Source organism: Trachypithecus francoisi, unplaced genomic scaffold (genome assembly GCF_009764315.1).
Source record: "Trachypithecus francoisi isolate TF-2019V2 unplaced genomic scaffold, Tfra_2.0 Lachesis_group0, whole genome shotgun sequence".
NCBI classification, from domain to species: domain Eukaryota; kingdom Metazoa; phylum Chordata; class Mammalia; order Primates; family Cercopithecidae; genus Trachypithecus; species Trachypithecus francoisi.
The window spans coordinates 192,372,415-192,382,064 of NW_022681453.1; positions in this window are offsets into that span (position 1 = coordinate 192,372,415).

A 9,650-nucleotide genomic window follows, 5' to 3' on the forward strand; every position below is an offset into this window, starting at 1 on the left:
AGGCCAGTGGAGGCAAGTTGAGGCATACGAGGGATTGTGCAGTGTCCCTCTCCCCCTGCCTCTGTGCCCTATGGCGTTGTTGCATGAGGTTGCCATCATGGTGGTGGGCCATGACCTTGCCTCCTTGATCTCACTGCAGCCCTGGCCTCTTCCAAGTGCAGCTTCAGAGCTCTCCAGCCCCTGTGTGGCCTCAGTCCAGCCTCGTTGGCCCAGGCAGGCCTGACTGTTCCTTTGTCCCCCTCACCGTGGAGCTTCGTCAGCAGGCCTCTGTTGGACCTTGAACAGAGTGACCGAATGATCGTTGTCAGGAGGACATTCGCTTTATTCTGCGTCAGACCCTTAGAGCCAGCTCTGAGAACCTGGGGCTTGGGTGGGAAGCACAAGTCTTGTGTTTCTATTTGCTGCTGCTTCTGCGTTGGGCTTCTCATCACTTCTTATTCTCTCCTGCTTGTCTTTCACCTTTCTCTTCCTAAAACGAGACTTCTCTTCTCCTATGGTACTGAAACATGGTAGATATTTGAAGGAGGTAACAGAACTGGATCAAGAACAAAGACACAAGGGAATGAGGAAGCTCCTAAGGGTGCAGTGGAAGCTGAAAGGGCATTCCATGAGCGGTCGGAGACCTTGGGATAAGCCCACTGCTGCCACCATGGAGCTGTGTGGCCTTAGGCAAGCTGCTTCCCCCACTCTCCTTGCCTCAGTTTCTACATCTGTAAAATGGGGATGAAATAAGCCTACTGTATGGGTCCATTGTAAGACTGGATCAAATCATGACTATCCCAGAGCTTTGCATAGTCACATGGCCCAGATCTGCAGACTTCCAGCAGCTCACAGAAATTTCTCTGGCAGAAGCAATGCTAACAGACAAGTATTTCTCACAAGCATTCTCTTTATGCTAATGAGTGGTTACATAATACTATTCCAAACCTCTCCAGGTATAGTGCTTGCAGAGAGGAAATACGAGTTCCCCCTGTGGCTGGGTAGGGAGCAGGTGCAGGGGGTGGGTCTGGGCCATCTTCTGAGGATAACACGAGACACTAAGTCAGACTCTTGGAGTGTCATGAAAGAGGATTATCTGAGATTGCCCTGATTCGCATGCATCATGTTTTCTATAGGAAATGCTTGGCCAACGCTTGAGAGTTTAGGAAAAATTTTAAATGACAAACTCAAGACTCCCCATCCATTTTGGATCCTGAACTTCATTCAAAAAATGATCTAAACCACTGTGGGAGGCTAGTGAGCTTTTCCCTTTGTCAAGCTCTAGGACTGATTGTATCTGAGAATAAATTAGCAGGCAGCTAAGTGATTTAATCGACAGAAATGTCTTCACCCAAACCTGCCTCTGTTACCTCCCAGCCTCTGCCCTGCTGCCTAAAATACCACCATGAGAGGGCAATTCCTCGAACTCCTCTTAGAAGCCAATCAGCCACAGAGAGTGGCCAATATCTGTTATTAGTTACCATGGTATCTCACGGCTGAATGGAGCAAATCCTGTTTTTTTGATGCATGCATTGTTCTGCAGCTTGATCTGTTTCATTTAATATATCTTGGATATTTTTCATTTCAGTATGTATGGACTTCTCCTGTGTATTTTTGTTGCTACATAGAGTAGGAAGGACCGCAGAATAAGAACAGTTGTCCAGCAACAGAATAGCAGCCTTAGAAGAAATTGAGTTTTCCATCACTCAAAGTGGCCAAGCAGACACTACCCACACAGCAGGCATGACGAGGACTCCTGCCCTGGATGATGGGGTTACAGTCACAAGAATAAGTAGCTGATGCTTACTGAAGAATGACTACGTCTCAAGCATCACTCCGCATACTTTACGTGGGTTGTCTCGTACGATACTCACAGAACTCTATGAAGTATGTATCATTATTATTTCCACTACTAGAGATGAGAAAATGAAGGCTCAGGGAAGTTAAGAAACAGCCACAGGTCACAAATCTAGTAAGAGGGAGGGCCTGGATTCAAACCTGGGGGAGGATGCCTCTGGAGTTCAGGCTCTCAACCTTAGTGCTGTAACAACACCTGCCTCCACAGGAGGTCTCCAAGCAAGCATTCTTCCATCTTTGAGGCTCAGTGGTTCCCCATTTTGCCAAGAACTGCTGTCATGGGTGCTCCTGTCAAGTTGGACGTGAAGGCTGCTACCTTCCCTGCTACCTTCCCTTGCCCAGCCAGGGAGTAAGGCCAACAAATAATAAGCATCACTGAGGGGTGATAGGCTTCCCCTGGAGGCTGGAGAAAGTTGGAATGTCCCCTCTGGGACATGCTAGCCTAGGAGGGTTGGGGGCTGCTTTTGGGGTGTGCCTCCCAGCCAACATCCAGTGCCCCGTCCTGGGGCAACAGAGACTCCCAGGGGCTCGTATATCTCCCAGGAGCTGCATCAGCCACTCCTTTGGTATTTTGACTCAGTATTCCATCTGGTTAGCGTGCACATGGCCCAGCCTCAGGCTGGGAAGGAGATGAAACCATTTGGGGCCTGGCATGTCTTGTCTTGGCAGCTCACCGCCTGGAAGCCAGCCAGGGCCAGGACTCCCGGCCTCTGCTGAGCATTGGCTCCTCCAAGGCCAGCTTGCCTTCAGTAGCTCCACAGGAACGGATTCCTGCTGCTTGGATTTCCTCATAAAGGCTCACAGGTCCCTTTTACAGAAAGGATAGAAAAGGTAGAAAACAAATTCCTGGGCAGATTCCTTAGGCTAAGAAAAGGCCTACAAGGTGCCATTTATTGAACATCTACTACGAGCCAAGACTTTGACAAACTGTGACTTCTACTGTTGCTTCTGGTGCTGCTGCCACTCATCCCAGGTAACACAGCGGCCCCCGCGGTCAGCCCCCGGGCTTCGCAGGGAATACATCGGGCCAGTGCAGTGGTTTAACGAGAGCCAGATGGCCCATGTGCCGATTCTAATTCTTCTACTTCCTGACACTGTGACCCTGGGCAGCTTACTGAACCCTCCTGTGCCACGCGTTTTTTATCTATAAAATGGGGGGAGGGATAAGAATACTATGTTGTTCAGAGAGTAAATGAAATAAGACATATTAAGCACTTAGCATAGTATCTAGTACTCAATAAACATTTTCTTCTATTATTATTAGCATCTCATTTGTTTTCACAGTCATTTACTAGGTCAGTATTATGATCATCCCCATTTTATAGATGAAAACATTAAGGCACAGGGAGGTCTAGTAAATTGCCCCAAATTACACGACTAATAAATGACTGAGCCAGAATTTAAGCCCAGGTTTTTCTGACTCTGAAACCCTCACTCCTACCTTCAACTACACTGCCTCCAAGGAATCCTAGGGCAGAACACAAACATTCAGGAGTTCCTTACATTACATAGTCATTGATGTTATATGGAAATGCCAGATATTCCCACCTCCAGAAATAGGCTGCTCATCTGAAGAAATTGCTTATATTGATCAAAAGGTCAAGGGCCTTCCATAAAACATTTCAATAATAAATTTTTCAGAGATGTGAATGGTGGCAGATGTGAATCGAGATGTAGCGTAGTTTTCTGGAGAGATCCCTGGGCCCTGTCAGGAGACCCACATTTCCTTTCGGGCCTGTCACTAATTTGCCTTATGACCCAATAAGTGATTAGCCTTCTCTAGGTTTACTTTTCTCATTTGTGGGATTGAGATTCAGTGCCCTTCAAGAGGTTTTCTGACTCAATGAACTTTTTCATTCGTTCATGCAACAAGTTTTATTGACCACCTACTATGTGCCAGGAACTATTTTAGGAGCTGCAAACGCAACAGTAAACAACAATATGGATGTGGATGTGGTCCTTGCCTTCATGGAGCTTGGAGGGAGATTGATGGAAGGAAACTGATAAGGACCACAAAGTAGCAAGTGGCCTGAAAGCACAGGGCTGTAGCTCCCAAGAGGAAGGCTCCTAACCCAGCTTGAGAAGCCAGGCAAGTGTTCCTGGAAGAGGGGACATTTCCGCAGTAGGAACTAATGTGGAGGGGAGTGAGGAGAGAGGATGCCGAGAGGAGGGCACATGTGTGTGGATCTGTGGACGTGGCACATTTGAAGAAGTAAGTGAAGGTTAGATTGGCTGTGCCTCTGAGGGCGATGGGAGCAGGAGCTAGCCAACAGGAAGCTGGAGAGGCAGGCAGCGTTCTGACTTCATGCCAGACCTGGTCAACCTGGTTAATAATTTTGATTTTATCTTTAAATTGTTCTGGAGCATCTCAAGGGTTTTAGGAAGATCCTCCTGGCTCCATAGGGGAGATGAGAGCAAAGGTGGTAAGAAGGGAAGCAGGCTGACCTGTAATGTTGCATCTGTGGCAGACTCTGCGACAGACACGGTGGTGCCCCTGGTGTGGTGTGCAGGCCCTGGAGAAGGAAGATGAGATGCTGAGGCCGATTAGCAGGTGGAACAGGCAGGGCTCAGTCTTGTGGCTCACATAGCAGAGTGTCAGCAGGACCACAGGAGGAGGCTGAGCACTGCATAGGGTATAGGCCCTGATCTATGGCCTGGCCACCCACAGGGTGCTGAGTGTGGCCTTCCTTCCTTTACTCTGCACATACACTCTCCCTCAGACGCTGGCCCTCTCCAGGGCATCACAGGCCCCTGTTGTGCTCATAGCTCAAGCCCCAGCCTCTTGTTCAGCTCCTGAGCCGCACATTCATCCGTCCATCTGGTCGCCAACTGGTCATCTCATCTTGGCCATGTCTCAAGGTGTTCAGAAGGAAATCGTTCATCTCTCCCACCCTTACCGTCCCTCTCTTTCTTTTGGGACCCCAATTTTTGCGAACAGCGCCACTCTCCATCCAGCCTGCTTTCACACACAGGCTGCCCACAGCCATAGGGAGCAGTGTGTGTGCTCCCCGCAAAATCACCGTGCATCCCTGCAACTTTGGGAATAGCTTAGCAGGCCGCTGCAAGGGGCGGGAGGGAGAGAGCAATTATCAGCCTTCAAGACTCCTCCTGCCACTGTTGGCAGGAATGTTTCTTTCCTGGGTGTCAATACAAGCCCAGGGTCATTTTTCAGCGTTTGTCAATGGCTGTAATTGCATAGGCCTGAGTGGCTCTCCAGAGAATTCCTGCCGTTCCCCATTCTCTCCTCCTGGACAGTGCTCTATAGATGCACCCCAGGCCATGGATCATGTTTTTCACATAACCCGTTAATTACTAAATAAAACAACCCAGCTTTCAACCTGATTAGCCCAGATTAATGGCCAGCAGTGGGTTTCAGGCGCCTGCACAATTTATCACTGAAAAGAACTGTGTCTTTAATGATTTAGCTACCTGGCCCGGCAGGACTTACTCCGGGCTGCAGGCCTCCTGGAGGAGTTAATTGCTGTTCTTCGTTTCTGACCTGGAAAGGCCCAGGTGACAGTTCCCATTAGCCAGGCTTGGCCTGCCTGATGACAAAAGATGGCAGGAAGTCCTCCCCTCCCACTTTGTTCAGAACATACATGGAGGTCAAGTGTCCCAGCCCCACCACCCAGCTGCCAGCTGAAACAGGTTGAATCGACCTGGAAATTTACATTTTTTCCCTCCTCGTCTTCTGCACTTTCTTTTTTCCTTCTTGAATATGTTGAAAGAGTGAATCATTTTTGTCTTTATTAGATTTCACCAAGAATTCTAGCGCCTTTCATAGAAATGAGAAGGAAGTTATTTCCTCTGGTTATTTTCTGTTACATTTTAACGTAATTTGGTTCTTCTGTGAGGGAGATGGAGGGACAAAATTTCTGCAATCATTTATCAGAGAAATATCCTTTGATGAATAGCCTCTTTGAATGTCAGAATTGGGCACAAGCATCTGATCCAAGTCTTGTCTTTTCCAGACAAGGATGCTGGGGCCGAAGGGAGAAGGAATGAAGTTATCCAAGTTAGCAGTGAGTGGCGGCACTGAGATTTACCAGGCCAGGACCTTCCCAACAGCCAACAGCCAACAGCCTGAGGGTCGGCACAACTTCTTGTTTGCTATTACAATACCTTACAATAGCACCACTTACGGAATATTTACCTTTTTCTTTTTTTTTTTTTTTTTTTTTAAGACAGAGTCTCACTGTGTCACCCAGGCTGGAGTGCAATGGTGCAATCTCGGCTCACTGCAAACTCCACCTCCCGAGTTCAAGCTATTTTCCTATCTCAGCCTTCCGACTAGCTGGGATTACAGGCGCCAGCCACCACGCCCAGGTAATTTTTGTATTTTTAGTAGAGACGAGGTTTCACCACGTTGCTCAGGTTGGCCTCAAACGCCTGACCTCAGGTCATTCACCCGCCTCGGCCTCCCAAAGTGTTGGGATTACAGGAGCCACTGCGCCCGGCCTAGACATCTTTTTATTTAACAGTCACACACTCTGTGAGAGAGAAACTGTCCCTGTTTTTCAGGTGAGGAGGCTGAGCCATTGTTTTGTGCTGGAGCAGTGCTGTCCAGTGGAACTTTCTGCAAGGATGGGAATGTTCTCTCTCTGCGCTTTCCCATCGTGCAGCCACTGGTCCCATGTGGCTCTTGAACATGTAAATTATGGCAGCAATGACCACATTTTCAGATTGTTCATGGCTGTTATAGAGAAATATAATTGATTTGTTCTTTCCTTTTCTTTTCTTTTTTTAATTATATTTATTTATTTATTTATTTATTTATGTAGAGATAGAGTCTTGCTCTGTTGCCCAGGCTGGAGTGCAGTGGCCGGATCTCAGCTCACTGCAAGCTCCGCCTCCTGGGTTCCCGCCATTCTCCTGCCTCAGCCTCCCGAGTAGCTGGGACTACAGGCGCCCACCACCATGCCCGGCTAATTTTTTTTGTATTTTTAGTAGAGACGGGGTTTCACCGTGTTAGCCAGGATGGTCTTGATCTCCTGACCTCATGATCCACCCGCCTCGGCCTCCCAAAGTGTTGGGATTACAGGCCTGAGCCACCACACCCGGCCTCATTTTTTATTTTTGTTGTTGTTGTTGTTGAGATAGGGTCTTGCTCTGTCACCCAGGCTGGAGTGCATGATCTTGACTCACTGCAGCCTTGACCCCCCAGGCTCAGGTGATCCTCCCACCTCAGCCTCCTGTGTAGCTGTGACTACAGGCACATGCCACCACCACACCTGACTAATTTTTGTATTTTTTGTAGAGATGGGTTTTCGCTTGTTGCCCAGGCTAGTCTCAAACTCCTGTGCTCAAGCGATTTGTCCACCTCGGCCTCTGAAAGTGCTGGGACTATAGGCATGAACCACTATGCATGGTCAGTTTTTCCTTTTCTTTTGCTTTTTCTATCTTTTTTTTTTTTAACAATTGATTTTTGTATGTTGATCTTGTATATTATAAACTTGCTAAACTCATGTATTATTATAGTTTTGTATAATCTCTTTTTTACTTTTTATTTTTATTTTTGAGATAGGTTCTTGTTCTGTTGCCCAGGCTGGAGTACAGTGGCACGATCTCAGCTCACTGCAACCTCCACCTCCCGGGTTCAAGCAATTCTCCTGCCTCAACCTCCCAAGTCGCTGCAATTACAGGTACGTATCATCATGCCTGGCTAATTTTTGTATTTTTAGTAGAGACCAAGTTTCACCATATTGCCCAGGCTGGTCTCGAACTCCTGACCTCAAGTGATCCTCCTGCCTTGGCCTCCCAAATTGCTGGAATTACAGGTGTGAGAGCCACCATGCCTGGTTAAGTTTTATTTATTTATTATTATTATTATTAATTATTTATTTCCTAGAACTGTTTTAAGTTTACAGAAAAAATGAACAGAAAGTAAAGATTTCCCATATACCCCATTCCAATCTCCCCTGTCTTGTTATTATTAACATCTTACATAGTGTGGTACAATTTGTTACAACTGATGAACTGTATTGATACATCATTATTAGCTGAAGTCCTTAGTTTAGAGCTCACTCTTGATGTCAGCTCCAGGAGTTTGAAAAATACACACTGTATCCATCATTACAGTTTGGTACAGAACCGTCTTGCTGCCCTAACAATCCTCTGTGCTCTGCATATTCATCCTTCCCTCCTCCAAATCCTTGGCCACCACGGATCTTTTCACTGTCTCTATAGCTTTGCCTTTTCCAGAATGTTATATAGGTGGGATCATCCAATATGTAGCCTTTTCTGACTGGCTTTGTTCAACCAGCAATATTCATCAAAAGTTCCATCATACCTTTTTGTGCCCTAATAGCTCACTTATGTATATCACTGAATAATAGCATTGCATTGTCTTGATATATACCACAGTTTATTGTCCTTTCACCTGTCGAAGGACATCCTGGTTGCTTCCAAGTTTTGGCAATTATGAAGAAGTTTGCTATAAACATTCATGTGCAGGTTTTTGTGTGAACATAAGTTTTCAACTCATTTGAATTCCAGAAATGCAATTGCTGGATGGTAGGGTAAAATTATATTTAGCTGTGTAAAAAAATGCCATATTGTCTTACAAAGTGGCTGTACCATTTTGTATTACTGCCAGTAATTAGTGACAGTTCCCGCTGCTCCACAGCCTTACCAGGGTTTCGTGGTGTCAGTGTTTTGAATGGTTGTCATTCTAATAGGTGGATGGTGGTGTTCCTTTTTTAAAATTTGCAGTTTTCTAATGATGCATGATATTGAACATCTTTTCATATACTTATTTGCCATCTGTGTATCTTCTTTGGTGAGGTGCCCATTCAGGTCATTTGCCCATTTTTTAATTGGACTGTTTGTTTTCTTATTGTTGAGCTTTAACGGTTCTTTGCATGTTTTGGAAAACAGTCCTTTATCAGATGTGTCTTTTGTAAATATTTTTTTCTCTGTCTGTGGATTTTCCCCCCTCATTTTCTTGATGTTTTCTATAAAGTAGAAATTTCTAATCAAAGTCCACCTTATCAATTCTTTCTTTCATGGGTTGTGCCTTTGGTGTCTAAAAAGTTATCACCAAACTCAGGACCATCTAGATTTTCTCCTGTGTTATCTTCCAGGAGTTTTATAGTTTTGCATTTTACATTTAGATCTGTAATTCATTTCGTGTTAATTTTTTGTGAAGGATATAAAGTCTGTTCCTAGAATCATTTTTTTTTAACATGTGGATGTCCAATTTTTCCAGCACCATTTGTTGAAAACACTCTATTTTCTTTGTATTGCCTTTGCTCCTTTGTCAAAAGATGAGTTGACAACATTTATTAGGGTCTATTCCTTGTTTTTGTAAGGAGACAGGGTCTTGCTATATTGGCCAGACTGGAGCATAGTGGCTCTTCACAGGTGCGATTCCACTACTGATCAGCACAGGCCTTTTGACTTGTTTTTTCTGACTTGAGCCAGTTCACCCCTCCTTAAGCAACCTGGAGGTCACCATATTTGTGCTGAACTTAGTGTGGACACCCAATTGGCATAGTGCACTTGAGCCCAGATCTCTGGGGCTCAAGGGATCTATGAAGACCTATTTCTGGGCTCTCTATTCTGTTCCATTGATCTATTTGTCTATTCTTCCATTCTTTTGCCAATGCCAGACTGTCTTTATTACTGTAGCTTTATGCTAAGCCTTGAACTTGGGCAGTCAGTCCTCTGACTTTGTTTTCCTTCGATATTGTTGGGAAGAACTGACCTCTTACAATATCGAGTCTGCCTATCCATGAATTTAAAAATCTCTCCATTTATTAATTGGAGTTTCACAGTTTTTCTTCTATATATCTTTATACATGTTGTTAGATTTA